The sequence below is a fragment of the Pezoporus occidentalis genome, unplaced genomic scaffold (genome assembly GCF_034315485.1).
Source record: "Pezoporus occidentalis ecotype Australia unplaced genomic scaffold, CSIRO_AGI_Poc_V1 ctg45, whole genome shotgun sequence".
NCBI classification, from domain to species: Eukaryota; Metazoa; Chordata; class Aves; order Psittaciformes; family Psittacidae; genus Pezoporus; species Pezoporus occidentalis.
The window spans coordinates 9012591-9018718 of NW_026915780.1; the positions used below are offsets into that span (position 1 = coordinate 9012591).

The 6128-nt window shown below is 54.7% G+C and overlaps 1 long non-coding RNA gene across 1 annotated transcript; it reads left to right on the forward strand.

Moving 5' to 3' along the window:
- Positions 1–3539: 3539 nt before the first annotated feature.
- On the forward strand, positions 3540–4666 carry LOC134172317 (uncharacterized). The gene is made up of 3 exons (XR_009967900.1): positions 3540–3582; positions 3733–3895; positions 4333–4666. It is a non-coding gene; the product is annotated as an uncharacterized LOC134172317 (long non-coding RNA).
- Positions 4667–6128: the final 1462 nt, after the last annotated feature.

Here is a 6128-nt window from a genome sequence, read left to right on the forward strand (position 1 = left end):
TTCCCCAAAAGCACATGAGGGTGAAGTGACAGCTTCGTTGCCTCAGAAGGCTGCAGCAGAGGTTCGAGCACCCTACTTTGCACCAGGAGCAGGCGATGAAGGAGAGGCAGTGTCGACTCCCTTGGCTTGTGACTCTCGTTACCTGGTAAGTGAGGTGCCTGCGGCCAGTGCTGGGGATCCTGAGGTGCTGGAGGCGAGCGCAGCTCCCGGGGTGTGTGTGGCAGGGAGATTCGCGCCGCTCCCTGTGCCAGAGCTTCTGGAGGAGCTGGAGGGGAGCAGTATGGCCCACAACAGGCCCAAGCTCGACATGCAAAGGAGAGCCAGCCAAGCGGGCTGCCTGCTGGGTAGCTCTGTGAAGAGAGAGCTCCAGCATGAGGAGAGCAAGGGGCATCATTTGCCACCCAGGCAGAGATGGATGCCCAGTCACAGGCAGGTGATTGCCAAGGACAGGGTGGGACGTGACAGGGGTATGAGTCTTCGTCTGCCTGTGGCCAGCCACTGCTCCGTAAACTCATCTTCTGCATTCCTGTTGTGTGGTTACAGGAGGTGCCAGGGACCTTGGATGAGGAAGCTGATGATGAGGAGTGTGACCGGAAGGAAGAGGACACAGACGAAGGGCTGTGCGAAGGGGAAGAGATCACCTCCAGGTTCTGGGTCGACCCTTTGGTCTCAGAGCCCTTCCAGGACCTCCAGGAGGATATCGAGGAGGGGCCTGGCTGCTCCAGCAGCGTGGGCATGGATGTGGCAGAAGAGGCTACTGCAGACCTGCAGACCATGTCTCCTACTCCAGCCAGACCCACAGACACTGAGTCGACAGCTTCTACATTAGCTGTAGCTGCAGAGGAAGAGGAGCACCATGAACTTCTCACTCCAGTGGCACAGGAGGAGGTGGCACCGGCACCAGTGTCTCCTGCCTGTGGTGAGCAGGAGGCAGCACCCCAGGCACAGAGCCAGGCACTTGCTCTACTCAGCCCACACACCTCTGAGATGATTCTAGAAGAAATGGCCAGGAGCATCACCAAGCAGGTCCTGATCATGAATCTGGCTGTGGTCCAGGGAACCAGCCAGCAGCTGGCGGAACGTCAGGACATGACCCAAAACTTAGATGAAGCAACAGCAGTAATGGCATCTGCGGGGACTGGGGGCACTGAGTCTCCTGTGTGTGGAGACCATCAAGGAGAGGCTGAAACAGGCATTATCTTACCAGAAACACAGCAAGAGGAAGTGGCAGCTTCATGGACTGAGATGCCTGTGGCAGAGGCTGGAGCATGCCACTGTGCCCCAGAAGTAGCCAACGAAGGAAATGCAGGAGCTTCTGCTTTTGCTCGTGAATCTGAGCACCTGGTGAGGGAGGAACCTATGGCTGGCACCGGAGATACAGACGAGATTCAAGCAGGAGTCTTGCATGGGCTATCTGTGGCAGGGAGGTTCCCGCTGCTCCCTCTGCCAGAGCCTCTGGAGGAGCCGGAGAGGAGCAGCATGGCCCACACCAGGCACAGGCTCCACATGCAAAGGACAGCCAGCCTGCCTTGGCTGCTGGGCAGCTCTGTGGAAAGGCAGCTCCAGCAGCAGGAGGGCCGGAGGCCTCGTGCGGCCTTGCGGTGCAGACGGATGCCCAGTCACAGGCAGGTGAGTGCCAAGGACAGGAAGGGAAAGGACAGGGGGATGAAGTGGCCAGCCACTGCTCCACCCAAGTGAAGCCTACTCACCTCCTGCATCCCTCTTGTGTGATTACAGGTGGCGCCAGGGACCTTGGATGAGGAAGCTGATGATGAGGAGTTGGAGAGAAAGGAAGAGGAGTGGGAAGAGGCCATAGACAAAGAGCTGTCCGAAGTGGAAGAGCTCACCGTACACAACCTCTGGGTCAACCCTTCCGTCCCGGAGCTCTTCCAGGACCCCCAGGCAGATATCCAGGAGGGGTCTGGCTTCCCCAGCATCATGGGCATGGATGTGACAGGAGAGGCAGCTGGGGGCTTGCAGAGAACGTCTCCTGTGCCAGACGTTCCCAGGGACACCAAACGGGCAGCTTCTACACTGGCTGTAGCTGCAGAGGAAGAGGAGCACTGCCCACCTCTCACTCCAGTGTCACAAGAGGAGGAGGCAGCACCGGCGCCAGCGTCTCCTGTCTGTGGCGAGCAGGAGGCAGCACCACAGGCACAGAGGCAGGTACCTGCCCTGCTCAGTCCAGATGCCTATGAGACGGCTGTAGAAGAAATGGCCACGAACATCACTGGACTGGTCCAGGAAACCAGCCAGCAGCTGGTGGAACCTCGGGACATGACCCAAATCCTGGATGTGGCAGTGGCCAAAGAGGAGAAAGAGAGGGAAGAGGGCACTGAAAAAGTGCTGTCCCAAGCGGAAGAGATCACCTTACACAGCCTCTGGGTCAACCCTTACGTCCCAGATCTCTTCCAAGACCCCGGGGCAGATACCCAGGAGGGGTCTGAGTTCCCCACCAGCAAGGGCAAGGATGTGACAGGAGAGGCAGCTGGGGACTTGCAGAGAGCGTCTCCTGTCCCAGCCGTTCCCAGGGACACCAAACTGGCAGCTTCTACACTGGGTGAAGCTGCAGAGGAAGAGGAGCACTGCCCACCTCTCACTCCAGTGTCACAAGAGGAGGAGGCAGCACCGGCACCAGCGTCTCCTGTCTGTGGCGAGCAGGAGGCAGCACCACAGGCACAGAGGCAGGTACCTGCCCTGCTCAGTCCAGATGCCTGTGAGATGGTTGCAGAAGAAATGGCAACGAACATCACTGGACTGTTCCAGGAAGCCAGCCAGCAGCTGGTGGAACCTCGGGACATGACCCAAATCCTGGATGTGGCAGTGGCCAAAGAGGAGAAAGAGAGGGAAGAGGGCACTGATAAAGTGCTGTCCCAAGTGGAAGAGGTCACCATACACAACCTCTGGGTCAACCCTTCCGTCCCGGAGCTCTTCCAGGACCCCCAGGCCGATACCCAGGAGGGGACTGACTTCCCCAGCAGCAAGGGCAAGGATGTGACAGGAGAGGCAGCTGTGGACTTGCAGAGAGCGTCACCTGTCCCAGCCGTTCCCACGGACACCAAACTGGCAGCTTCTACACTGGGTGAAGCTACAGAGGAAGAGGAGCACTGCCCACCTCTCACTCCTGTGTCACAAGGGGAGAAGGCGGCACTGACACCAGCTTCCCTCGGTGCTGATGAGCAGGAGGCAGCACCACAGGCACAGAGGCAGGCACTTGCCCTGCTCAGTCCAAATGCACATGAGGTGGTTCCACAGGAAGCAGCCGTGCTCATCACAAGGGAGCCTCCGGTCCAGGGTGTGGATCAGGAAACCAGCCAACAGCTGGTGGAATATCAGGACATGACCCAAATCCTCAGTGTGTCAGTGGCAGCATTGATGCCTGCACCACTTGAGGACATTGAGTCTGCTGTGTCTTCAGAGCCTCAGGGAGAAGCCAGCGCAGCTGTTGCCTCCCCAACAGCGCCTGAGGATGAAGTGGCCCCTCCCTTGACTGAGATTCCTGCAGCAGAGGCTGGAACATCCCACGTTCCTCCAGGAGCAGATGCAGCAGCTTCTCCCTTGTCTCGGGACTCTCGGCGCCAGGTGAGTGAGGCGTGTGTGGTTGGCACCGGGGATCCCAAGGCCTTGGATGGCAGCTCCCAGGGGGTTTGTGACAAGGCTGTTTCTGGTGCTCCCTGTGTCATCCCACTGACATTGCCCCCATCCCCTGCCTGTGCTTTTGCTACCCTGCAGGGTAGGATCAGACGCTTTGTGAGGAAACACCTGGGCAAGGCTGTGGCTGTCATCCAGGAAACAAGGCAGCAGCAGGTGGAAGAGCCAGACGTGGCACAAAGCTTGCGTGTGGAATTACCATCAATGTCGCCTGCTGTAGTTCAGGACAGCGAGAACCAGCCAGGTACTTCCCCGAGTTGGGTGGCACCCAGGCCAGGCCGGCAGCAGTGTGTGCATGGGTTCGGGTGTGTCCCAGCCTCCCCTCCATGGGCTGAGGGCTGCAAGCCTTTGGTGGAAAGCGCCACGAGGATGATCAGGGGGGTTGGGGCACCTCCCGTATGAAGGCAGGTTGAGAAGGCTGGGGCTGTTCAGCCTGCAGAAGAGAAGGCTGCGTGGAGACCTCATAGCAGCCTTCCAGTATCTGAAGGGGGCCTATATGGATGTTGGGGAGGGACTCTTCATTAGGGACTGTAGTGATAGGACAAGGGGTAACGGGTTAAAACTTAAACAGGGGAAGTTTAGATTGGATTTAAGGAGGAAGTTCTTTACTGTAAGGGTGGTGAGGCACTGGAATGCGTTGCCAAAGGAAGTCCCTCACCTACAGCTCTTCTTCCCCCACAGGCATTGCCACTCTTCCAGACCCAGGAGCGGCCCCACGGCGACGACTGAACCGCTTCAGGAGAGTGCTGAGGTCTCTGCGCAAGGCTTTCCGTTTCTCCTGCCTCACCCCACGTGTGGAGGAGTAGCGCTCTGCTGCCAGCGCCAGGCCCAAGGGAGCTGCGCTGAGGATGTCATGCTGCAGCCTACACTTGTTGTGGGTGCTTTCTTGGGCCAATAAATAATAACTCTTTCTCCCTACCACCCCAGTGCTCGTCTCTGCCTGTATGTTGGTTGGAACATATTTGTGTAATTCATGGACCTCTCTATTTAATTAGCGTAAAACGACTGACTTCAATCTAAGCGGCTACCTGTCTGGTGCAATTAGTTCTTGTTTGATAATTAATTGCCAACTGATGATTAAGGACTCGTTTACTGAGGTTCAGCAGCAATCAAGACATGTATGTAGTTCTCGGGGGATTTACTATGCAGTAACTGGTTTGTTGAATTAAATTCTTATTGGAGACCTTTAAACTGCGACCTGAGAAAACTTCTCTGCAGCCAGTGGGTCCTCTAAGTGCTTGCCCGTGTATCTGCTGCCATGGGCAGTGTTGCTCCTAAGAGGAGGAGACAGAGTGGATCCTCCTGGCTCACTGTGGGGTGTAACTTGCTTCCATCTGCAAGCTGAAGGTGAGGAAAAGCAGAATCTCAGGTCTTGGCAGAGTTGGTGGAGCAGCTCTGCCGACATAGGCTCCCAAATACCGTCTGTCTGGTCTGACAGTTGTGCTTCATCTTTGTCTCTCCGCTGATGCTCATCACATGTCTCACTGCAGAAAGACTGACACGAACGGAGCCTTTTTCTACTGAGACTTGTTTGCCAAGTGGCTTCGGCTTCTGCATGCAGGGTTTTGGGTTTGCCTTTCTTGACAATGTACTGGATGGTTTTGTTGAATTAAGTCTCTGTGGGTTTGTTTGCACATTTAGCCCTTGTGTTTACGGTCTCTCTGGTCACCAAACCCCAACTTTCTCGATAGGCAGTATGAGCTATGCAAAATAGTTCAGGCACGCTACTACTATGCAAGTATAGAAATTCTCTCTTTTGCATTAGTCCACAATTAAAAGTAGGTTTTAGTCAGAGTTTCAATTCTGTTGTCTTTGGCCTGAGGCATAACTGAGATTTTACAGGGAGCCTGATTTAAATTTTGGCTTTATAAAATGTCTTAGTTTTGAAGCAAGTAACTAAAATATTTATGATGTGAGGTACTCAGTAGTGGCTTTGCAATTCATTTTAAATTATTGATAGCACAGTTATCTAGAAAGGTCTAAATACCAGTGTCACAATGCTCTCCGGTGTTCACTAGCTGTAGAGCTGCATGACAAAAGTCCAGTTATGTTCCTCAGTATTTTGCTATACCGGGAATGTGGCCTGTAACTCCTCTGGGTTCTATTCGTGGCGTCATGGTCTCTCCAGCACAGGTCATAGATGACCTGGTTTCACCTATGGGACGCACAGCAGCAGGACTTAGAATCCCTCATAGCTATTTTTTTTGAGGAAAAAATAACCCTATGTGTCCTGTGTAGAATGAATTATATGCCAACTGGTAATGTTACCTCAGGGCTTAACTGCTCTGCTTAGCCTGTAGAAGCTTTGGTTGCTCATGACAGCCCATCATTTCAGCAGTTCACTTGTCCCACTTGGTTCTCAAATGCTGTTATCTGAAGCTACAGGACTGGTTTGAGTTTATGAAGACATTCGCTTATCCCTATGGCTATCACTTCCGAGATGATACTTGAATCTTTGCAATAACTAAATGCCAGTG